We start from the raw sequence: 26,768 nt of genomic DNA, 5'->3' as shown, positions 1-26,768 counted from the left end.
CTTTCCTTATTATTCATTTATTTAAATCAGATATAAACACAGAGAAATAGGAAAAGCAAACACAATAAGACTGAATACTTTATGAATAAAAAAATGAACAATAAAAAAAGTAAAAATCATGCATTTTAAATCATAAAGGCCCAATATCTTCATCACAGATGCCATGTCCGATTATTATAATAAGTGACTTTGGTCTTGTTTTTCTGTAAAGTCTCTTAGAAATTTTGGTTGTTGCAGGTTGCTAAAGTGTGGTTGCGTATTTGGGCTTGTTCCAGCTCCATGAGTTTGATCATTTATTTGCTCGCTGGATTCGTCCACCCTCTTATATTTTATAGTTATGTGTGTGTGTGCAAAGTTTAATTGTCAGAGGTTTACTGTGAATATAATGCACTTGGTACAACAGTCTAAAAATTGATTTGCAAATCTTCGTATCCAATATTTTTTATAATGTTAAATAAATGTTAATTAAGTCCCTCATGTGGTCCTTGTGCTAAAGATTTGTTCTTTGAGAGAGAGACAAAGAGAAGTTGTTTGTTTTCATAGGCCCAGTTGCTCTGGCAAAAAAAACTTTAAAACCTTCTGGTGTACAGTAAAAAGGACAAGACTCTTTTTGTCTTTTAGTATACCCACAACTGCTCAGTTGCATCATATAAATCAGGGGTCTCAAACTCAAATGCCCTGGGGGCCACTGAGCATCTGGTCTGGTCAGTGGGGGGGGGCAGTCTAGTGGGAAAAAAAATACATAATTTTAGTAGGGGTGGGAGATAGGAGCTTACAATTATGTCAGTTATATTGTGCATGCATACTTCTCATTACCGTAACTCCTAAACCGGTTGTGATATCTCTAAAATTCAAAAACTATGGACTGGTGATCTGTCCAGGGTGTGACCCCGCCTTTCGCCCTATGTCAACTGAGATTAGCACAGCACCCCTCATGATCGTCATTTGAAGGATAAAGTGGTAAAAGATGGATGGATGGATACCGGAGAGCAGAGAAATAGAGCTTTGCACCCATTTACAGTACATGTCATTACGGTAGCCCTCAGGACTTCCACGGAACGACCGTCCAGCTTCTCAGTACCGAATTCTGAAACGGCCAGATTTCGAATAAGTGAAAGTTATCTTGGAAAAAGGGGAAGAAGCCACTCACTCATTGAACATTTCTTTGACAATTCTACAGCCAAAATAAATCCAGACGGCCTGATTATCATGATGGTCATAAGAGGGTGAAATGGCAGGCCACACGAGTTTGAGAACTCTGATATAAATGTGTCTCATAAAGAGTTATATCATTAGCATAACAATCAGACCACACAAAGCAGATAGACTTAGAATAGATAGTTATTTCACCTACATGTCTTTTCTCTCACTTTGTTTGACGTGCTCATTCTAAATGACACACCTAAAAAAAAAAAAAACTCCACGTGAACACAATGGAATAATGAATACAGGACACACATGTTCACCCATTGGCGTGTTTTATTTAACACGCGTGCAGATGCACAGCTGAGCATGACCGAGCTCAGCCAAATACACCATGTTCCACTGGTTAATGGCCCAATTTAACCAGAGAATATTACTTATTCATTTGCATAATGGTTCAAATGATTCCGACATTTGTTCGACGCAGAGTAGCGTGATTGATGGAAATTTAATTATGACACCTCCAAGTTATTAAATAGTAATCAAGCTGAGCCACTTATCTTTAATACTTACCTTTAGCACACAAGGGCTTGGAGGAATTAATGGCAGTCAGGACTCTCAAACTGGGAACCAGCACAAGCAAGGCAGCTTTATTTGCGCAGTGCATTTCATACACACGGGCATCTCAATGTGCTTTACATGCACTTTACGTGCACTTATATATTAGAAAAGAAATGAAATAAACCTCTGAATTTAGAGAGTTCCGCTCCCTGCTCGTGGGGAGGAGAATGATGAGTTTTAGAGAAACCAAGGTCCAAAATGTTTGTCTGTACAAAGTACAAAGGACAAGTAGAGGGCTTGGAACTGCAGTGTTGTGATTAAATTCATAATTTAATAGTTTTTTGCTGGCCCCAGAAATAATCTGTAGAATCATGTTACGATGAGCCCGCCCACAATTGCAGGAAATACTACTTTCAGGATTTTTCTTGAAAACAAGTCAAACAAATTTTGAAGTCTATGAAGTGACAGGTCAACAAGGAGGATGTATTTTTGCTGACACCCTCTCTTGCTCCCCTTCAAAAGCCTGCTGGTTACTATATCAGGCCTTCAAAATCTAAGCAATCAAAGACACAATGGCAGCAGCCTGGAGCGCTGAACTGAAAGTTACTATGTTGTATTTTATCAAAAAATGTCACCTACCTCCCCGTTTACATTCTTTCAAGTTGAATTGTCATGAAAGAGCGAGCAGTGGGGTGAAAAAGCAGTGGTCCTGAAGCATAATAGGAAGATCGTTCAGGAGCTCTGACTGCATTTACTCTGCTTAACTCAGCTTTCTTCATTTCTTTAACCAAATTTATTTCCCAGAATGAGAGGGAAGTTCCCTTTTAAAAGGCATTAAACTCAGTCATTCCTTATGGCCCATAGTCATTGTATCACTATGTGATTCCTGTCTGTTTTCAGAGGTGGAAAGAGCACAGAAATATTACTCAAGTAAACTATTTTGATAAAAAAAAAAAACATTTATTGGGTACAAGTAGAAGTACTGGTCTAAAAATGACCTCAAGTTAAAGTAAAAAAAAAAATAGCTTCTTTAAAATGTAAGAGTAAAAGTTACTTAGTTACTCTTTAACGAAGTTGCAGTTCTTTCTTGTGTCGTGCAAAAAAAACCACAAATCACATTTTTTCGATTGTTTTTAATTATAGGCAAACCTTTACAAATTAAAATCAGTCAAAATGGGTCAAAGGTCACAAATGTATTAACTTTCTCACTCACTCAGGGACCTTAATTAATGCCAATTCACCTGTCCTCATTATTCACCTGATCATTATCTGAAGTCTTCTGATCTGCAGCAGTTTTTTTTTTGTTTTTTTTTACACTAATCGGTGCCCACATTGATTTATTTGTAGCCTCTAACACACTCTGCTGCTGCTGCTGCTGCTGCTGCTGCAAAACATTTTCAAATACACTCATCTTTTGATTTCTTTATTTTCCAATGGGTAAAATGTGTTCTGATGTTACAGCAGTGTGAGTAGGGCTTTGATTCTCCTCTTGTCTTCTCCTCTTTCTTCTCTTTCTCGTTCGATAATGCACACACAAGCATGTTAACATCAGTCAGGATTGTGAATAACATAATTTAGTTCTTGCACATAGTCAGGACGTCAGTGTGCATTTGAATAAAGTGCAGCGGAAGCTAAATCTGATTGTTTGTGGTCACAGGAGATGCATGCTTATTTGGGGGACTTTTGTTTTGCTTTTATTGGACAGGACAGTGAAACATGAAAGATGGAAGATGTGCAGCAAAGGAGTGTAGCATTAAAACAGTCATACTGAATTCTGGCCACATATAATCGGATTATTGAGAACGTATGTTAACAGGGCTGTACATATCACAAAAGATGTAAACATTCCCTAATATTGTGCAGCATTAATAGGAAATACACCATCTCCCAATCACATAGCAGTATGAAAGAGATAGTGTATATAAAACTGCATGTAACCATAGCAACAGCATCACTGCTCCATGATGTGTTACCGCTTGTCAGTCACTAATAAAAAGGCCCTAACCTCGAGTTAAAGCGGCATCTTTATAGCTTATTTTGAGATTTGTTGATCTATATAATAACGTGTTTTTTTTGTATGACACCTAGATCATAGTTTTTAATCACTTCAATGAAAACAGCAGTTTTAATTAACTCTTCAAATATTTGTGCCAAATGTATTTTTACCCCAAAGATATGTGATGACAATAATAGTGTGCACTCCTCCTGGCAGCTAAAGCAGGAGTAATAGATTTTGTTTTTATGATTAACTTGTTGCACTTGGTTAACATTTGGGAATGTCTTTGTCAATGGTTAAAAAACACCCAACCTGCTGCAAGTGAACACAACACAGTCAAACGAATGTCGAGATTTCAAAACAGGAGGTTTTGTTTCTTTGCATTTTTTTTTACACGGTCCAGTTCATTATTTTCATTACCAGTTAACCAGTCAATTATTTTTCCTGATTAATCAGTTTGCTCTTTGGTCCATAATGGCTGAAAATGTTGATCCATATTCCGACGACATCCTCAAGTACTGAATCTTGTTCAGGCTACAAATGAACTATATTCAGTTTACTGTCAAAGACGAGCAAAGACAGCAAAAAAAAAAACATACAAGACATAGTATGTATTTTTTTTATTTTTTGAAATACAATCACTCTGATCAATTTAGTAATTGATGCCTAAGTTGCAGCCCTAAAACATCCCCATTGTGACAGAAAAAAAATAATTCCACCCAAGTGTGTACAGTAAGTAAACAAAACCTTAAATGTATAGAGATGGACTTTTTTTCTCAAACAAAAACAAAGCTGAACTGAATAAATACATGCAGTCACGTGTGCACACACATTCACACTGCAGACTGAGAACATGGGGGGGGGGTGCAGCATCCAGGAGGCAAGTCTAACTGGGCTCCCAGCAGCAGATTTCGACATTAATGCAGTCTGAGCTGAGGCTGGAGAGGAAACTGTATAAAAACAGATAAATCATAAGTTTGGATTTTAAGGCTTCCACAGAATTTGCTTCCCTAATCACACAAGGGAGAGTCAATTCCTCAGATGGAGAGCTCAGCTGGAAAACATGCTGCAGCTGCCTGCTGCTTTCTCTTGTGTCAGTCAGGTAACCAGCAGATCTGAGGGCACGCGAGGACACGGAGGGAACAATGGGGACAGATAAATGATGGTGTAAGCCCCTGTAATGACTTCTGTGTTAACAGAAACACTTTAAAGCGTGTGTTGTATGTGTTGCTTGAAACGGTAGCCTCGGCTTCTGCTGTATTTAACAAAGCCTTTTGCAACAGTGTAAAGAGTTCTTACATTTTTAATGTTGTGGTGAAGCCGAAGATAGTGTAAGGGCAGTGTAAGAGTTTTAACAGTGACATTCTAACCTGATTTAAGTATGTTTGACACAAATCTGTGTTTTGGGGCCTGACGCTTACACTATTTATACAGCAGTTCTTGAAACTAGCAGACTTTTAAGAAGTAGTGTGTATGTTTTGTTGCATCTTGAGTTGAACTTCCATATTTACAACCAACTAAATACCTTTTTCCTTATGAAATTAGTTTTGTTTTAATATTTTCAAACAACGCTTTTCGAAGCAAACAAAATTCCAATCATTGCAAACAAAAAGTATTTTCAAACAAATAAAATAAAATTTAATGATTAAATCCACTTTTTATTTGCAATTTGTGAATTTTGACTTTTTTTATTCATTTTTGGTTGCTCAATTCATAAAGTGTTATTTGCTTCTTCAAAAGTGTTGTTTGAAAATATTGACACAAATCTCATTCCATATTTCCTCACGCTCCCCAACCAAATCTGGTTTAGACAATGCAGTGGCATTCACGCACCATAAAAACACAAAAAGCTCAGTGTCAGTCAGTGTTTCTTTGCTATTGTACATACATAGTGTTCCAAAATGGCGGACTCTGTGGAAGTGGCGCGACATCAGTGGCGTTTTTAGGTAGCTCTCAAAACGTTATCACAAACTTATCTAATTTCAGTTGATATGTCACCCAATAAATCCTACAGACGGGAGATTTATCTTGAATATAATACAGATTAGCTTCACATGCTACTGTAGTAGCCACTACATGCTATTGGGGCTTTTCCACTACACGGTTCTAGCACGACACAGCACGGCTCGGTATCAGGTCCTTTTCCATTACTTCATAGTACCTCCTCAAAGTGGGTGGGGTCGTCACAGCACTAAACTAGTGACAAGCAAAGCAGTTGTTTTCGGTGTACGGAATCATTTTAATCAGTAAACTAATAAAAGATTAGTTCAATACTTTTCACAATTGCTGTGCTAATTTGAAATATGATCAATATTAGAAGTTGCAAATGTGTCTGTAAATAGCAGCTTGGTTACAAATCCAGATACAAGCTAGTTAGCAGAGCATCAACTTAAATGTCCATGGTGGTTAGACATTTAATTTGTTCATTTGAAAAATACTGACAATAAACACTTTAGGTTTATATGCAATGCGAGAGGAGACGTGCTCCATTTGTGTCTAATATATGTTGTTTTGGCTGGATTTTCTGCAGTATTAAAGAGAACTCAACTTTTCATTTCAAATCTAAAAGTGTCTAAATGTGTCTGTATGATTTTCATTGAACCTAGATATGAGACTGAATGTGTTTTTTTTAATCCTCTTTTTTTCTGACCAGCTGCCCCTAACATTTTCAATGTCATTTCTTTTCTTTTTTTTGCTTTTGTAAGACATTTCTCGCCACAAACGCCCCAAAAAAATGTATCATGTATTTCCACTGTCCGTATTTATCCCTAGCCTTGTGTTCCTGCTCTCTGACAGCAGCTGCTCAGAGTAAACATCGACATGTCAGCTTCCCTGCTATTTGCCCCTACATTTCTCTGCTGTAATTATATGTATCTGTTTCTGGGCAGAGATGTAACTTCACAACACTCTGCAGTCGCCACTCAAGGAGTTGTTGAAGTTAAATTACACTAACAAAACCGTTGATTTAGCTACAGCATGTGGTATATGCTGTGTAATGCACGTTTCATTGACTTTGATCTTTATTCAGCTTTATTCAACTGTTATATAAATCTCCATTTATCACTGATTAATCAGTTTGAGTGCTTTATTTTAAGTTTTAATTTTTTATTATATATATATTTATACATATATTATTTCAATGAAGTAATTATGTTTACCGTAGATGTCTGTTTTTTTACTCTCTGAGGACATGAGAGTTGTTCATGAATGTCCATGCAGCCGACATTATATACAAGCATTGTCTTCAGCCAGCGAGCCTAAAATAGCATGTGTTTCAGTGTGTAGTATCTGATTTGACCAAAAAAAAAACTTCCATTTGGCCATAATCAAATAAGATAAAAGGGAAGTCTGAACAAAAGCAGAAACCATGATGATAAATTATTGAGCCCAGGTAATTTGAAAGCCGCTGTAAACGCAGCTTGAAGGCTGTTTCTTCTACTGGGAACAAAACAAGCCGTGATTTCTGCAACTTCCCTGATTGCATTAAGACAAACAGGAAACCACCACAACTGGCAGGAGCATCGATAATGTCTTTGTCGTCCTTTTAGTGGTATTGCGGCACCGGCAGACAGAGCGACCTCCACTATGACAGACCACCATGCAAATCCACACTACTTTGTCTCATGTTGACTCTCCCATGTAGTCACCCAGAATATATCACACACTGTCACTGCCTTCACCTGCCTCTGCTGTGAGTGTCGCATGCAAACGCACAAACTGAGCTCATTTCATGGCAGAGCAGAGGCCCATCTGTGTGGAGCAGCCGGCTGCTGCTGCTGCTGCTGTTGCTGCTGCTACTGCTGCTGCTGCTGCTGCTGTGCTGAACAGCAGCAGGATGGATGGCAGTGTGAGCGGCTGTAATGGCTGCATTGTGCTCCATTGAAGGAGGAATTGATTATGTTCACTCGGATAGCTGCATGGCTTCACGCTGGAGCGGTGTTGGACGGCTGATGGAGCGATGTGATGGGGATGAGCTGGCTCTAAAGCTGCATTTTCCATCCAGCTGTTTTTATATACTTTTTCAATTTGCCTTGATATGCGGCAAATAAGAACATTTTTGGAAAGTTTTTGCGTTCAAGAGAGTTGGAAAAGTTGAAGAAAGTCTAAAGCAAACTCCCGTTTTCATTCATTTTTAAATACATCACGGCCGCTTCACCTGCTGTCCACACAACCCGAATATTTTCGGAGCACCTACAATGCTGCGGATTTCATTACAGTTTGAAAACGCTGGCTTCACTTTTCTCAGGACCGGGGAAAACCAAAAGCTTGTATCAGTCGCTGTAGTTGCAAACATTTCTGTTGCGTTTTTTGTTCTTGAGTATGCCACGTCTTTGTGTTTGGGTAGTTGAAGTTCAGACTATCTGACACATGACTCAAAGACACGATTCATGATGCGTTGATCTTTTATTCCACTTTCTTGTCTTGTTGTACAAGCCGTTGCTCTGATGTGGTCAAAAGATTAGTTTGCTTCCAAAAACAGCATGCATACAGAGCAGACCTGAGGGCAAAAATACAATCCGAAAGATCTCACCTCAGATATGCCACAGAATTTGTTAAATAATAATATACATTTGTAAAGCCCTAATGAGCTATGGACAGAAATGTGCTGTTAACACAGCTTCAGTTTCACCTCGTTCTCAGTTTTGAAAAAATAAATTCCTGCTCTTGCTTTTCACGTCGTTGTTTTAGGAGGGATATTACTTCTGGACACAGGTCAGTGTATTGTGGATGCAGTGAGAATATGGGTGTGAGACAGAAGCAGTGGAGCTTTTCAGTGTGTCCATCGAAGCAGTGCAGAGCATGAGGTTCATCGGGAAGACAAAGAGGGTCACTGTGCTTGACAGTGCAGTGGAGCAGAGCCTGTGTGCTGACAGGAGAGAGGAGAGCACATGCACAGACAACAGAGGGGGTCATCACCTGTCCTCATGGTGCTACATGGTGTTTGTGTGATGTCAGGCATGATGCACAAAATGCTTAGCAGGTCATGGCAAGTTGGCCTTATAGTAGTATTTCTGTCCCTTGGAGGGCGATTTGATACGTATCTAGATGCTACAGTGTAATTCATAAAGTGATATTTTTCATATCATGGAATAATATGTATTTGATTAGATTTGTTTATTGTAGACATTCATTTTCAATTAAAAATAGAATAAGACAAATATATTACATCTTACCTTTAAACATATGTTTAAAGAACTACCTACCTGTCATTGTGTTTACTTAGGCACAGTTAGACAAAAAACACCTAATAAAGTGTGGACAAATGTTTTTGACGCTATTAATTAAGTCGGTCATGTCCAATCGCCTCATATTTCCCAGTGAGGGATAAATATGAGAAGAAAAGAATGAAGCCCCAACATTATTAACTTTGCAAAGCCTCCATAACACTGAGAACAAAATTACAATTTCACTAATGGCACACATTCAAGCAAAAGTTTGAAAGGAGATGGAAGAAAATATTAAAATAAAAGACTGAGCAAGCTTTAAAAGCAGTACATTAAAATAAAACAGCATACAGCGACAATAAGGGTTCCTGTTCTATCTCCGAGACATGACTTTCTGTAGCGCATAACTTTTAAATATTTACAAATGTAAATTAAAGTTTGAGCTTTGAACACTAAAGCCAAGTCATTTGGATGGAGATGTCTAGTCACAAGACAATAACATAAAGATTAATGGTGCCTGCGTCGGATTTTGGAACTCCTCACTTACCCCCACATAGTACTGTAAGATGGCTGCCAAACACATTTATAGTTAAAACACTGCTACTTTTACCGTAAATCTCGCTTAGAAGCAAGCCGCTTGTTGCTAATAAGCTAGCTGCTAACTGCGAGAGTTGTGTGTGAGGAAATCGAGTCTCACAAGATTTTTAAACGAGAGTTTAAAGACAGTGAGGATTCATTTTGATGGATACAGTTGTTCATGTATTGATGTATTTGTATATTTTCCCTTATATACCTTATTTGTATTGTATTGATTTGTATTGGGGGGGGGGGGTTTGTTTTACCCCTAACCTGTTGCCGAGTATTTGTCATTTAGGCTACAAGGCTCCACTATTGTCCTGAGAAAAGCATTAATTAGCTTGTTAAAAGTTTCACTTTGGTGAAATAAGTAATTGTTTTTTCCTTTTCTGTTATTCAGACATTCTGTAGTGTTTTATGTACTAATAGTTTCTGCTGTAATGTGGAGTCAAATTCCTTTGCCTTCATAGTTTCCTGTTTTACTCAGACTCCCGCCCTGTCTCATTTCTGCTCACTTCACTTCCTGCACCCCTGATTATCCACACCTGTTCTCATTGTTTTGTGCTCAGTTACACTGCTTCCTCCACTGTCTGTGCTCCCACGGTGTTTTTGCTGGATAATCTGCTCCTACCTCCATGTGTTCTGCACCAGACTGCATCTCACTTTTGGATTATTATTTTTTTATTCCACTGCCTCCTGTGTTCAACCATATTCAGTAAGTGTTTCATTGAAGCCATTTTGTTTTTGTTGCTCTCTGCACTTGGGTTCTTTCTAACCCTTTGCTCCTGCGATACAAAAAAACCCCTCTCTCATTAGACAATATATTGTATATTTTTATGTGAGGACTGAGTTTACAGTCAGAAAATGCCATACCAATTATTAAGATGCAAAAAACTCATATCTAGATTACAGAATAAATCATAAAATCAAATAAATATATACATCCACCCACATGTGGCCTTCCCATCTCCATTTATGAGTCAAACAGTGTGAACAGCCAGAACTTATATTTCTTCATTAGGCTTTGGATACTATCTTAGAACCTACAGTCACATTTGCTTTCCACTTCCTCTACTTCTATATGTTCTCTCTCTCTCTCTCTCTCTCCCTCTCTCTCTCACACACACACACACACATTTACACTCAGGCCTTTTTCAGTTCAAGTCACATAGTGAAACTGAGCTCTCCTGAGTAAATCCTTGGTGTCAGCTGCTACCTGGGTGTGATAAATCCAGCCACGCTCGGCATGGGTGGAAGGAGAGGGGAGTCGGGAGGTAATTTGTGGCCAAAAAAAAGGGGCATTTCTCATGCCCACTCATAAACTAAAACGCTCTGTCTGGCACATCTGCAGATCGACAAACTCTCCCCTCACCAGCCGACGGGTTGACATCCTCTTCGATCGTGTGTAAACTATTGCAAAGGGAAGGGCTGTCACTTATTTCCCATGATCCCGTGGGAAGGTGGAGGAATGGGGAGCAAAGATTTTGAAGGCAGGATCACACAGAATGCTGTGACCTTCTTCGCTCACCTCTTCATCTCTTGTCTTTGTTCTGCTTTTGAAAGGTGGATAGGAGCCGCATGCTTGTGTGCGTGTTCGTGTGTTTGTATGTGTGTAAGAGCTTTGATTATGGGCAGTGTGTGAGATAGTAGCTAACAGAGAGATTGTGTGGGAGGGATGTCAGTTGGAACCAGCAGTAAGAAGAAGGCATTTTCTTCATGAATCTTTAAAGCATACACACACACACACACAGGTTTGCACAGCTACAGTACTCTTCTTAGGACAGTTGAGCAGCCTAAGCAAAGCATTAACCCTGACCTTAACCATAACCATGAGGACTTCTGGTCCTGACAAGGTTCACAAAAAAAGAAAGAGAGAACACAATATTTAATCATCTTACAGCAGCACAAATTGGTGATTTAAAATAATTATCTCCACCATATTTGTATTAAATTGTAGTTCAGTTTGTGTGCAGAAGTGATATTACAATGTTCCTTGAATGCATCCTCTTAGCACAACATGCTTTAAACCCAGCATTACACTCACTAGCTCTCATGCGCTGATATGTGTTGTTGTTTGTGTTCTTGCAGTAAAGAATCAAGCTTTTACAAAAGGATGTCCGATGTAGAAACGTAATTTAAAGTCTGTCATGTCGGTTTGGCTGGGGCATTGAATATGGATATTTGTTGGACACTTTCCCAGTCCCATTTTTGCTTGAAATGTCCATCCTTTTAAGAGACATCCTCGTCCCCTGGCTCTTCAGTATGTCAGCGTGCGTGCACGTGCAGCAGCTCAGTCTTTCACTTTCAGGTCACGCTTGTGTTCGCACCTGTGTTTAAAGCTGCAAATACAAACACAGGCTCTTTATATGTAGACAGATGCACCTTTTTTCTGGCTAGTGTTATTACCATCTAATAGCTCTCTGGCTGTGGATTTATAGTCATGTGCTACTCTGTCTGTGTAGCCTGTCCCTTCATGGATCAATACATTGAAGCCTGCTGCTTTGAATACCAAGGCTCCACTTTGCACCTCCAGCGCCGCTGCTCTGAACAGATTGCACGTGGTCACTCTTCTTCACAAACCAGTCCCCTCCCAAAGAAAATGTCTTCTCTCCCCCCCAGAGCAGCTCAAAACCACTGCGGGAGCTGTTTAATATCAGCACCATAGCGCCGTCCTCTCTTGGCACTAGACACAGCCTGCTGAGGCTCGCTCAGTAAGCAGCGCTCCCCGCGCTCCCACATGTAAAATTTATGACTGCAGTGAAACACAAAAGAAGAGCGGGAGCCAGTTCTGTCTCACAGAGCAGATATAGGTTTTCAAATCCCATACTCCTATACCCCAAGACATTGTTCAGCTATGCGACTGTGGCAGAAAGAGTTAGGGAAGAGGGAGCGATGAAAAGATTAAAGTGTTCCTGTCTTGCATCCGTCTATTCTCATCATGCTCCACAGAGTATAAGAGTTTCTGTCTTATTGCAGTTAGAAGAGGAAGCAGCCTCCCAAGCACAATTGGGCCTTTTCTCCTCTTCGTGTGTACCCCCAAAGAAAGCATTCGAATTCCACCTACACTGGAGAGAGAGAGATGCAGTTTGAGCCCATTTTTCTTGTGCTATAAATGTAGTGCTTTCCTCTATTTATGGAAACCCGTTTGGAGAGGAATAACACAATCTGAATGCCTCTGGTTTTTACCACTATTGAGGCCACAATTAGCCGGTTAGACGCAGGCAATGTCACAAATGACCAGCTTTTCAATAATCTGATGTCCGTCAAAAACATGAAGCCATGGTCTAAAAACTGTTACACAGAGGTATGACCTTCCTTCTGCATCACACATAATTATTTTAAAAGTGAAATAAAAAACATCAGGGAAAATGACTACTATATAATAATCAGCGATTAGTATCATTATCTTATATGTGTTACAAAGCTCTTACATTTCCCGTAAAGCTCAAACCAAGTTTGACTTGTTTGATTAAATATTCTGTATGTCAGTCATTGACATGCAGTTCTAAAAAAAAAACAAAAAAAAACACTGGACCAAATAGAAGACCTGGCATTTAATCATGAGGCAATGTCTACTGAGCACTTGGCAGATGGCAAATAAATTCTGGAGGCTATTAAAAGTAACCACACGCGCACACACACACACACACACACACACAGAATCTGCTTTACCATGTGGAAACTTCTGATTTTCACACACTACATGCTTGACCTCTGTAGCGTGTCTTCACATCTTCGGACACTCCTGTGCTCATTAATCTGTATTCTGAAATGTCACATGGTCTTCCCCTCACGGTGCTGTCCACAAGTAAAAAATGATAAGACAGGATATGTGGGTGGACGAGCAGGTAATGGCTTGCACGGGTTTGTGGTGTCTCATGCTCTGACACTGTGCTGCACACAATGGCTTGGCATTAATGGCATTTCCAAAGACAGGAGGATACAAGGTAACAAAGCTGGAGAAACAAAGCTGTCTGACATAACGTTTTGATGTGAGTGTCCATCAGTATTTCCATCAGCTGGCCTCTGTGATTCTCTGTTGATTTATAATGTAATGACTGCACTGCAATGGGCGATCACTAAGGGAACTGAAACATTTTCAAAATGGTTGGTGTCCTTTACAATTGACTTAATTTGTACTTGTGCAGGATCTGGTATTGTCATGTTATAGATGCTGTCTCCTCTCTCCTTCAGAGACTCGTTTGTGTACCAACCTGTGTCCCTGAAAAACTATTTTGAGTTATCTACCTGTCCAAAGAGGAAGGATATCATGTAGGAGTCGGTGGTGATAAGAAAGTGTAAAAACAAAAGAGTTTGCAGACTTTGGGTTCTAACAGCCAACGCATGCAGTGGAGGTGCCAAATGAAACGCTTCTCACTCTCTTTGAATGGAGCGGCGTCGAGCATTGCCAAACCGCACTGTGGGTGTGTTGCTACGTTTTGCTTACATCCTGTAGCAGTGCGAGCATTCTTTGAGTACAGAGGACAAGTGATGTGGTAGCTCCAACTATTTGTAGATGCAGCCAGTTTCAAAAAATTTGATTAATCTATAGATTTCCACTTTGTTTACACGATGCCAAATTATACAGTATATGTATCAACATCAACAGTCGACTAAAAAAATTACAAACTTCAGTCACTTTCTCACCAAATAAGAAGGAACTACAAAGCATTATAATTAAATATTAAGCCTGAAAAGTTTAGATTTATTTAAAGTGCTACTTTTAAAAAAAAAAAGCAGAAATATTTGTATAATATTATATTAATAGATGTTAAACTATTAATGGCATGCACAGTGTCTTTCATTTTATTTTATTTTGTTGTGTATGGCAAAAAAAACACAATTTTGGATAATAATTCTGCTTCAAGGCATTATTATTATTATTATTATTATTACATGCTAAATCAAATTCCTTTGAAAATGCATTTGCTTTTTTTCCCAAAGTTTTGTCTCATATATCTTATTTCTTATATTTTCTTTTAAATGTATCCAAAATAAGTTTCTGGCAGGCTTCCTAAAATGCACATTAATCTTAATTTCACTTTCCTCTCAGAGTGATAGTGTTTCCACTGGCGGGGAAAATAGCTTTTTAAGATTCCTGCGATGTGGCAACCAATCACATTCTGACATCACCGAAAAGGGGGTCAGAATCAATCAGCCGCCCAGTGGCCCTTGACATTCAATAAACCTTAGAGGGTATTTATATGCGTCTCTAACTGCTGGCTAAAATAACAGGCCACAGATGACAAAATATGATAACAATTAGACGGGCTACAGTGACGGGGGCCCTTCACATCTGCATGGATCACTGGCTCAATCACAGCTGTGGCGCAAACTGGGACGAAACAGAGTGCGGAGAGGGAACGAGAGGAGGGGGGCGGTGAGGGGAAGGAGCGGCGGAGTGAGACAGAGAGAGGAATCATTACGTTGATGTGGTCATTTACCAGAAAGCAACATTCAGCCCACACAAACCCAAATGCCACCATCTAAATCCAGCCTTAATTAGGCCCGTGCTGAATGGGGAGGACAGGAGGCTGAGGGGACTAACAATATCAGTTGTTTACAATAACATCAACCGCCTTGTTATGGTGAATGTGTGACAGGGTGATAAGGTCACACATGGGACTCCATTATAGCAAAGTAGATGCAGCATCATCTGGTAAAAAATTGATCCCACCACCCTTCAGCCTGTCCATATTACACTTTTTTTTTCATAGGTATAATCTGCTGTCGATTGCTGCATCGATGCTGTGCTACTTAATCGGGAAAGCATACATGTACATAAAGTCGGTAAATATGACTCGCGGCAATGAGACGTAGTGGATTCGAGATATTGTGCATAATTCATGCACTGTGTCTTCAGCATGTCATGTTGTGTCACATTGAGTGGGGGGACATTTACTGCATAGAGATTAAAGTGGCCTCCCAACAACTGGGAGATAATGGCTGGTGTCCAGTGTGTTGGACTGCATTCATATTCAGCCTGAGCTCTGCCCCTCAACACAAGCGGAAATAACCTCACTGCTGACTTAATGGCCAGCCTCAGCTCGTTGCACCTGCTTTTTTATTTGATTGATTGTTTTAATTAAAAAAAAATACATGTTATCTCTTTTATTTTAGTTTCTCTTATTTCACTGAAAGGGCTCCTATCGGTCACGGGCAAATTCCAATTTCCAGAGTCCGCTTGTCGCCCCCCCAAAAAAATGCAGAATGAATGTAATCATGGCCTTTCGCTCTATCAGCCTTTCACCCTCTCTTTTTTTCTTAACTTCAGCTTGTGCAGTCGGTCAGTCAGTCACTGTATTCTTCGGAGCGGAGAGATAGGTCAAATAGACAGACGTTTGGCATTTCATGTGAGAAAATCCAAATTCGTGTGAGGAGTCTTCAGTCTTCAGATTAAGTCGGCCATTCAACTGTCCACAGTTGGGATATAAAGACATATTCATCCTTATAAATGCAGGGTATCGCTTCAGTGCTTCTTATAAGTCTGCCGGCTTTCTAAAAGGTAATGTACTGTATAATGTGCGTAAACTCAGACTTTCACATTAAAGCAGCTATAATCGTTTTATTGTAGTGACAATGGATCAAATGACCATCTAAGAGGGGTCACTTGTGATGGTGGGCCCAGAGAGAACCATTGCATTTTGCTTTCATCTCAGTGTTGTAGTTTTTCAACTTGCAATTTGTTTCCACAGCTATTTTAGACACAGCCTTGATTTAAACCAGGGGTTCTCAAAGTTTTGATTGCTGAGGGCCAATTTAGGAACCCAACATTGGTAGAGATAGCAACTAGTTTTAAACGTAAATTCACCCGCCACTTTATTAGGTACACAGTATAGTTTCAAGGTTTGATGTGTTCTATTTTCAGAGATGTTCTTCTTCACACCTTGGCTTTGATGAACTGTTACTGTTCCCTCTCTATCATGAACTACTTGTCCTAAATGCTTATGGCCTGGTCCACACTGGATGTTTCGCTGTGGTTTTAATCTCTGTGCCCGTGTTCACTCTGCACACGTCAGACACACTACGTCTATTCCTGAGCTCTAACAACTCTTATTTTTCATGCGTGACGCACGCAGTTCCCCAGCAAAAATAGACCTGCGGATAATGGTGATGACAATGTGGCATAAAATGTACACCTTTCACACTAGTTTTAGTGTCTGTGCTGAATCTGAATGCATGGAAAGAACATTTTTAAAACTCTATTAGCAGCTCTATGTGGAGAGAGTGAATGCCACTACTACAGGAAAACCCTGTAGGTTATAATTGTATCAGTTGAAGGGCAGATTCTTTCTCTCTCTCTCTTCTCCCCCTCTCTCCCTCTCTCTAAAGCAAAAAGGCGAGAGATTTGAGAAGGAACATGAGCAATGATAATGCTTGTTTAGCAAAGGAAAACGTGACTGTCATCATAAGTAAAGCTATTTATTTGTGTTTATTACCAGAGTATGTGTTTATAATAATCACTCGTAATCAACGGGGAAGAGCTACATCGCAGGCCCTCTCTCTCTCTCTCTCTCTCTCTCTCAGACAGTCTGCTTTCCATCTGTATGATTCAGCACAACCCTAAAAACAAGCAGCATTTACTGATTTTGAACAGGCAGTCAATCAGTCCGTCTCGGATTTAAAACAACAAGCAGCACTGGTGCACACACACACATGCACACACAGGTGCCAGTAGAACACTTGCAAACATACAGTTATAAATGTTTTGGTATTGTACGGAGACTTGCGAGTGAATGAAGTGTGAAAGATGAGCGAGATAAGATAATATGACAGTGTGAGTAAATGGGTGAATGGCCAAATTGTAGAGTAAAGCAGCTTTGAGTGGTCGTCGAGGCCAGTTTGTTTTTGCAGGAGTTACAAATCACAAACCAGAGTAGTGAAGTGAAATGTTCAGATTCAGATTCGTCCTCTATAGCGACTGTGAAGATCTTAACAAAATTGTTCCCATTCATCCACTGATAATAAGTACCTCGGTAGAAGTGGTAAACCGATAAAACCAACCGACAGCACAGAAAAACAAAAATGTCCATGTATTCATGTTTTGCTCAAGTGCTTAACTATTTAAGTCAAAAGTGGCAGCACTTGTGATGGATTGATAACACCTTTTCTTCATTCTTGAGTATCTTCCAACACTGATATCAGTCTGATTGAGTCTATTTTCAACTACTAAGCAGTAAACAGGTTAGTGTTGATGCAATTCTGAAGCTAAAATGCTGCTGCTGCTGCTGCTTGTTATTTATGTTTTTATACTCTGTGTGTAGCAAAGCATTTTTCAGTCTAATAATGGCTTTGACCACAGTCAGACCAGTACTGATACTATCTGTTCATATTTCAGTTTTGCGTTTACAGATCTGTGTGTTTTTGCTGCCTTTTGAGGGATACAAACAGGAATGTGAGTTATATTATCGACATCCTCATACCTGAATCACTCTCTTCTCTTTATTTAAATAAATTATCCCTCAGATCCCCACAGGAAAACAGTAAATGCAGATTTCAAAGGATAATTCATCATCATGTTCTCTTTGTGAACGCATTACTACACCACCGTGTAGCCCTCACCTGAGGTAAAAGTCTGTTTCATAGCACATATTTCTATCCAGCAGCATAACGTACTACATTGTGCATCTGCCCTGCAATTATTGCCACCTAGCCTGTTAAATAGTCCTGTGGACCTTACAGAATGTAATTTCCCAGAGACGCGCCAAGAGTCCTGACTTGGCTGTGGGAATTGGTAAACATACAGAACGAGCCGAGTCCCCTAGGCCCTGCAGAGCCTAAGAGAAAGGGCAAGTGAGTGTGGATAACACTGCTATCAAACAACAAGACGGCACAGTTGGCCAGGAAGGGACTTAAACTCATTACGGCTCAGGAAGGCTGGGCCCACATGTTGGTTGGGCTTGACTTGGCTACTTATCGCTGTGAAAATTGGGTTTCTCTAAAGGAGAGTTTGGAAATGTCACTTGGCGAAAATGAACTCTCTTCCACTGCTAAAGGTGTTCACTGTGATCCTGAGGTACATTGGGTACATTGCTTTGAACTGTGTGGAGCTTATTAAGTTGTGATATTGCTGAGTAGCCATTAGAGAGGCAAATGAAAAACAAGGTTGAGGTTCACTCTGAGGGATTCACAGTAAATGCTGCAATTCTCATTTGATCTTATATGTCATATTATCTCTTTAATAACAGATGTGCATGAAGGGAAACTGATTAAATATATTGAATAGATCTAGGGGAAAAAACAAAGTGATCTTTAAGCCTTAAGTAAAAGCCCCCGTGTCAATATTAGAGAGGTGCGCTAATGTTGTTTATGCGGTGTGTATGTTTCCTTTTGCCAAATGATTTTCCATTTCTCCAGGGTCAAATATCACAAAAGCCACATAAAACAGGAATATACTGTATATACACAGTAACACTTTAGATTAGGGAACACATATTCACCATTAACTAGGTGCTTACTAACATGCATATAAGTAGCATGCCAGACCTTTATTAGTAATTATTAAGCACATATTAACACCTTAATCAGGAAAAATCTTAATTCATGTCGTAATAGAGGTAGAATAAGATTATGTAGAATAAGGTGTTAATATGTGCTTAATAATTACTAATAAAGGGCTAGTGTGCTTTTTATGCATGTTAGTGAGCACCTAGTTAATAGTGAACATGTGTTCCCTAATCTAAAGTGTTACCATATTTACATATATATACAGTACTGTGCAGAAGTCTTACGCCACCATTAGATTTGTTGTTTTAGCAATGCTATAACGACAATAGAGGATAATTATTACTATTTCACTTTACTGGAACACATCCAGAAAATATGTATGCAGTTATTTGTTGTTTAAAACAAAAAAAATAATGGTGTCAAGTATTTAGCATGATCTACCCTTACACTTAAACAATAACACAGCTCTGGTAATAATGGAGTGGAACCTTAAGTAATGTTACTGGTAAATCCTGTGTTTGTCCTACTATTTCATTTAAAGAAATATGTGCTGTAAAAAACGTCTATTAAGCCAGGTTTATTCAAGGCATGCTTGAGCATTACATACACATGTTGCATGAGTTAGACTCATTGACAGCTCGCTAATATATACAGTATAAGACCAGATTTAAGTCGCATCACTTCATTCCAAATTCCAATGATCACAGAATTTGACAGAGCTGGTGGTGCCTGAAACTTTTGCACAGTACTGTATATGTGGAGAGAGAGAGAGAGAGAGAGAGAGAATTTTATTGCTGTTTTTTTAACAATATGCACGAAAAAAGGATAAAATATTCTAGAAATGAAAAGAAACACATAAAAAATGTGTCTCTGTGTGTGTTGATGAAGAAAGTCAAATCCTAATTTGTTTCCTGCTTCTGCATTAAATCTTGTCCAAAACGACACAGAGCTCATTGCTGGTTAAAAAAAAAACAATTGAAGTCAAACCCTGTAATTATTATTTTAACTGCTCATAATAATAATTTGTCAGGATATAATAAAAGCTTCAATGAACAATTTTGGAATTAGTCAAAATTATTATTATTTTTTGCTTCTTGGAAGAATAGAATAGACTTACAAAACTGACAGTGTTTTTGATTTAGTTAGCAATAAGCTATCATCAGAATAATAATTAGAATATGTCACAGCCTTTTCACTATTTAATTGCTCCTGGAGAAACCTCTGCAATGTAAAAAAAAGAAAAGAAAGAAAGAAAAAATCCAGAACATTTTTGAGACGGGATAAGCTTCTTACAGTCAGTCACACCCACATATAGAGTTTAGAGATGAGGAGGAGGAAACTGGAAAGATTTTACCCCTCTCTCGCCATTCTGTGTATAAAATGTGCATTAGCCTTTGTTGATGCCTTCAAAATGTCAGGACTAAACTGCTGCCATTCAGCACTTTCTCCTTTTTGTATATTTAGACCTTTATTGCTGGAAAGTTTCCGAAAATGGAGTTACAGGAAATCGGTGCTTTAAAGTGAAACGGGAAAGGGTGGAATTGCATGGGTGAAATTCTGGGAAACAAGGGATTTAATTACAATTGCAAAGCACATTTCCATATGAATTCATATTCTTTTGACTTAAGATTACAATGCTCATTATCATGTGTCTATATATCTCTTTAGATAATGTACTATTGTTTAACACACTTTTTCAAGGACAGCACTCGCGCCTGACTATGTAATTCCTCCTCAGTTTTTGCATCTTTTAGTAGAATATTAATTGTGAATATGATTTTCTTTTTTTTTTAAGTACCTGTGTAAAGCCTGCAGGTACTCAGTTGAAGTGCCCCTTGTATGTCCAGGCTGTGAAGTGAAAACCCAGGTCAAGTCTGCAGGGCAGCTTCTGTTAATGTTCTTGTTTGAATTGTTATTTATCTATGATAGTAATACAGTGAGTCGTCTCATCCGTGTACCTTGGAGCAGTTGGACGCGGTTCCATTCCAAGAGTCGTTCCTCCACAGATTCCTCTTCGTATCTTTCAGACATGAATAGAAACATTTGTAGGACCACATACTGTGATGGTGTTGTGCGATATATTACACATTCTGGATTGTTGGGGCCTCTATCTCAAGAGCTACTGGTTTATTTATTTTCATCATACGTTCCACCAAACACATTTTTATATAAAAAAAAAAGTAGCAGCTAGTTTGAGTGAACTACAGCCAGCTGAATTTATATTTTCAGTTCTTGTTAAATGGAAAAAGAGCTAGCTGGTTATACTGAACTAATATAACGTCAGTATCTCCCGAACTGCAGTTTCATCGTCTTACTGCCTTCTTACTCCATGCTGAGGCAAAGCATGAATGTTAGTTTTGTTGACTGTAAACAAATTTTGTGAATGTTCTTGGGTAAATTCAACCCCACCTCTGGGTTATTAAAATAACCCAGCATCTCTTCTTTACCGCAGTTATTTCTGATACTTTTGATAACTGTGGAGTGCAGCAATAGCTCTCCAAGGAAATAACGCCCTTTTGTACACACATGCTTAAAAAAAGTACAGATAATGAACAAATTCAGATGTGAGTCATGGCCTTTGGGGAATAAGTACACACAGACAAGCACATATATTTATTCCACATGAGACAATTACCTCATGCAAAGGATAGCATTTAAATTAGTCCTCTTTGGCTGTGTGTTTGGAAACAAGGAACACGGTGAACAAAAGAAAAGTAGAACTCAATGTCTTTTTTTTTCTCTCTCTCAACATTTAATAAAAGACCCGTCTGACCACCAGAGGCCATCCCATATCTGTGAGGTCATGTGCTTGACCCTTCCTTCTCTCCAGAAACATGACTCTAATTACAGCTGTGTAAAAAAGTGCTGATTGAATTGTTCTATTAAGGAAAGGGAAAAAAAAAAACCCTGAAAAAAGTCAAAGTCATCCCACGCAGTGTGCTCCAAGTAAACTTCAAAGAAGGTCACAGAGAAAGGTTTGTCCCTACGACATGAAAGTCAGAGTTATCCTTTTTCATATTTTAGAAATATTTGTAGAAAGGCATTTCATATAAAATTTGTTTTCCAGGGTCAAAAAATAAACCCTCTTTTTTTTATTTGTCTCTTTTCAGAAGTAAAAAGAGTATAAGAAATGATCTGTCAATGTGAGAAATCGTGTTTTTCCAAACAGAGGTCAGTTTAAACTGCAACAACATTTCTTCTCCTAGTCAGTATGCTAATAAGCTCAAATGACACAATGTTCATGTGAGGCAGATATTAATTATGACTATCTTTGCTCAGTGTTTTATCGTGCTAACATTAACTAATTACAGCTAAATTCAGATGGAGTCATATTTGGAAAAGGCAGCATAGCAACCGGCAATTGCCGATATATTCGTGGGGTGGGGGAGAGGTTTTATACAATCACCTCACACCATGAGCAAGCAACTATGGTAGATTTTGATGGAAAAAAGAACACAAAATCCCCTATTTTTTAGTACTTTGCAAAAGGAAAAGCCGGCTCAGGTGCATTGTTTTCACCTTTTGGCACTTTGTTCACCGAGCACTGTCCATGGTTCTGGTTGCTTCCTTCTTTAACCTCTCCCCTCTATTTTCCCAATACAATAGCCAAAGTAAAAAAAAAAGTAAAAGCAGAAATGTATGTATTCTGTAACTAAATTAGTTATTTGTAACTAGCATGTACAAGGGTCTGTCATAAATCTTGTCTGTGACCGTCCAGTCACCCAGTGAACTACACTCACATGTAGTTCACCTTAAAAACACTGGACGTCGGGGCTGTTTTGTTTACATGTTTGCTTTTGATGTGATGTCCGATAATTGTCATAACTGGAAACCAGCACTCTGTCAGGTGAAATAGTTTTCTGTCCATTTCCTCCGTGTTTCCCTCTTGTTCTTCAGAAAGATGTATGTATTTTTGATACTGTCATGGTTCTACCTCTACCGCCGCTGCACGCCATCCATCTTAGTCACCAGACTCCCACTTTCAGACTCTCTTTATCTCTGTTTCTTCTCTTTGTTCTTTGTCTTTTCATTTCTCTCCATCTGCTGCAGAGTTCGTCTTTTCCTCATTCTGCTTGTATGAGTCGCCGCGTTTGTTTTTCACCCATTTCTTTTTCTTCTGCACAGTTTTCTGCTGTGTCCACTCTATATCGATGTTCTCCCTGACAAAAGCTATTTTTAGAGCTGTTAGGTATTAGCTCTGTCAGCACACTTACAGAGTGGTTTAAAGCACACTTTGCCATTTGGCTGTCACACTTTGTGTTTGTCACAACTAACTTTTGAGTGTTTTACTGAAATGTGTCTTGTTCATTCTAAGCCAAGTGGAATGGCATTGAAAACACATTTCCTTAAACTATGCTGCATTTATGGAAAACTTTCATGGGAAAAGTATTGTTTACCTTTTGTTCCATTTCCGCGTGGATCCATCGGGGCCTAAGCCTCTGGTAAATTTCCTTTCCCTCGTCTCACCTGAACCGACCTAATCCCATCATTCTCATAGTTTCTCACCTCAGCCTCTATCAGTGGTCTCTGTGAGAATCAGTGACACTGATCTGAAAGAGACAACTTTTTTTCACACTTCTCTCACCTTTAAGCGCGTTAACCAATCTCTCCTTGTGTAGCTGACACAAGTTTTCTGAGGCTATATCTCCTGAAAGGCACTTTTCAAAGAAGTAGGAGGGTGCAATAGATCATTTTGTGAAGTGTCCAGTGTAATTTGTCTCGACCTGTCCTGTAACATTAGATGACTTCTGTCCCCTGCTGAGACCTGCAGTGTTTTGTCATCCCCCCCCCCCCGCAAGTCCTTGCACTTTGTAATTACCGACTTACCGTTAACTTACCGTTAACTTTTATGGCATAGTGTCGAAATTGTATGTAATTTAGGTGCCTTTCAGTCAAATATGTCAATGTATTTTTATTTTTCTATACTGCAAATAAATTAGATATCAACTAAAATATAATCAGTGGTTTAAAATGTATTATTCAACTAGTAATTTTGAATTTAGATGTTTAGAAATGTCAATAGTTGCACTTGTTTTGTTTATTAGGAATCCATACAACCTTCACCTTTTTTCCCTCTTTTGTGTGTTATTTACTTCCATAAATTTTTCTCAACAAATGATTCAACATACTGCCATGGTTGTCTTTTGTTGCCGCATCTACTCTCCATTCTTCCCATAAGAACCGTTTCATAAAGGACATTGACCCAGAAATGAGAGTTTTAAGGACGCCAACTTTTGTTAACTGTTTTATGTTGAAATCTTGAATAGGTGCCTTTTTCCAAAACAAAGTCTAAATATGAGGGGGGTAAAAAACTGCAGAGAATAGAATGTGTGACTATTATGGCATAGGTTGTACTGGCAGAAAAGTGAATGATAATTGAGGGTTTTTGTTTTTTTTCCTCAGGAACTTCATGTCTTATAAATATCAAATCACTTTGTCTTTTGTTTGTTTTTTTGTCAAGTCTGTTTTTCAGGATTAAAATTACATTACACCCCCAAAAGTGTGATAATTCACACATTTGCGAATTGTGAGGTGATTCTGCAGTAGCACCTCAGCCAGTAAACACCGCTCGTTTTCAAGAAATCTGCCAAACTGGCTGTAGAGTCGAGTACCAGCGTTGAATATTTAATGGCGAACAATGTTTGCCTCCACATTTTATCACAGACCACAGTTCAGCCTTTTGTTGTGTGAACCACAATATGCTGCTGAGGAGATTTTTTGCAAAGGCGGCGAGAGCTGTGAGTGGAGCAGCTGCCACCAGGGAGGAGGTTTTGGTGGATAGAGGGGCTGCAGATACTCAGGCTAAAAAAAGGAGGGCTGTTTTCTTTTCCAAAAGCCATATCCTAAGAGAGTCGATGGACTCCGCAACCCAAACCCACTTAAGTATGTTTAAATTAATGGTTGGCACTGATTGTCATCAAAAGTGCTAAGACAGAAACAGTCTCAGTACAGTACAATGAAGTGGAAAAAAATCTCTTCTATGACCTCTTATTAGTTGTCAAATTTCAAACACAGTTTGACAATCCAGCGGTCCGAGTTATGAATGTGCCATCTTCATGATGGGACGGCGTAACGTTACTTGTCTTTTTATTAAACTGGAGAAATACATATTCACTCAGGTGTCAGTGTTCACATTTCACACAGATAGAAGTAGAAAAGCAGAACAGAGGGAAATATCCTCTGCACACTCATCTTTGTCGTCCATGTAGGACTGCATGACGGCAGGTAGAAATAAAGCTGTGCACTCGACTGAGTTGGAGATGTTTCATCAGTGCAGCATGTGCACCTGCTTCTCGGAGCAATTGTTATATCCTTCATAGAGTTTCCATACACGGTTGTGCCAAAAAAAGGACATTAAATTGCCCTTCATATACATTACTTCAGACATGTAATGTCAACAGCCCGGCTAGATTATGCTGGAGCAAAGTGCCTGTAACTGATCATATCTGATTGGCAAAGTGAAGCACAGGCAGAAGTGGGGATGTAGGAATCCTCAGAGGGTCGATTCGCGTGGCCCCAAATTACCTCAGAGGTTTTCACTTTTGAAATTGAATAGGCTTGCTGAATGATTTAAGGGCCGGCCTTATGGGAAGAATGGAGAGCAAATGCGGTAACGATGTGAGCCGTGTAACCAGCTCAAAACAACAAACAGACGTGGAGGAAACATAATCTAGCAGAGCTTATAAATGGAAACCCACGCACAAGACATGTGGATAGACACAAATGGCTCTATGTATTGCACACGCAAGCAAGAAAACACGCGCACTAAATCTTCTGAATGGATGTTCAAACATATAAACTGTGTTGTGCATTTGTTTTTGCACTCACTTATGGCTTTGACTGGTATTATGTCATAAACTCAGTCGTGTAGCGTGCTTCGCACAAACGGCTTCAGCTTCTACTTCCGCCGTTATGTTCGAGAGACTGTAGGAGACTTTCCATGACTCAGCAAGTCATTCAAATTAAAGGACAAATCAATGTCATGGTTTGTCCAAAACTACACAAGACCACCTTAACCCTTTAACACTGAGCGTATCGCTTGTCACTGACAGCCGTAGTTACGCGACCGCTTGTGCTATCAGAACAATCCCAACTGTTTCCGAAAGTGTGGTTATTACGGTAATTTTACTCGCGCTGTTTCAAGAACCCAGAGAATCAGCATCTTTGTCACCACAGAGGAGAGATTTGGAAGAATACCTGTACATAGTTTCCATTGTTTGGCCTGTTTTTGCACATTGAGAGATAAAGAAACATTGAGAGTCGCAGCAATGTTATTTTAAATGTTGTTTATACTGTTCAAATTTAACATGCAAAAATCTGTCGTTCAAGTACAACTGCAGTGTTTTTTTCCCAAATAAATTGTTAAAACTTGTATTCTAACATGCAGTGAATTGTAAAAAAAATGGTTTGTAATAAATTTTCCACGTAAACAAAGCTGATAGATAGAAATATTTAATTACAAACAGTTTATTTGTAGTTTTGCAGCTAAATCTTTACGCACAAGGGCTGATCTTAGGTCTGTTTTTGTGTTTACAGAGTTCCACAATGCCGTTGTTTTAACCCTCTGTTTCCTGGAGACTCTTCAGCCCAGAGAGAGAGTGCTACAAAGACGATAGTAGAATGAATGGATTCTATGTTTCTGGATTTTGAAGTTAGGTAAGTTCCCTGTTGTTCGTCTGTCTTTTCTGCCATTAACCTGCTGTGTGTGTGAAGACACTCTGATTTTAGACACTATTCACCTTCTATAATTCACGCTCAGCTTAAATTTTCAAATAGCCTCTTAAGTCCAAAAAGGCAATTTGACATTTACAGTGGTGTTGTCATTAATTCTTTCACTTTCAAAAGCCTATTCTTCATCATTCATTTGTAGCTTCTTCCCA

The 26,768-nt window shown here is 39.0% G+C and overlaps 1 long non-coding RNA gene across 1 annotated transcript in view; it reads left to right on the top strand.

The window, feature by feature from the left end:
• Window positions 1–26,768, top strand: part of LOC131456825 (uncharacterized) — a 235,203-nt gene that overhangs the window by 197,608 nt on the left and 10,827 nt on the right. Inside the window, exon 5 of the long non-coding RNA XR_009239940.1 lies at window positions 26,425–26,544. This is a non-coding gene — a long non-coding RNA (uncharacterized LOC131456825). The remainder of the gene's footprint in view (window positions 1–26,424; window positions 26,545–26,768) is intronic.

The sequence above is a fragment of the Solea solea genome, chromosome 3 (assembly GCF_958295425.1).
Source record: "Solea solea chromosome 3, fSolSol10.1, whole genome shotgun sequence".
NCBI lineage: Eukaryota > Metazoa > Chordata > Actinopteri > Pleuronectiformes > Soleidae > Solea > Solea solea.
Note: the sequence above shows the minus strand (reverse complement) of the source record. Positions and strands in the feature narration are given on the sequence as shown.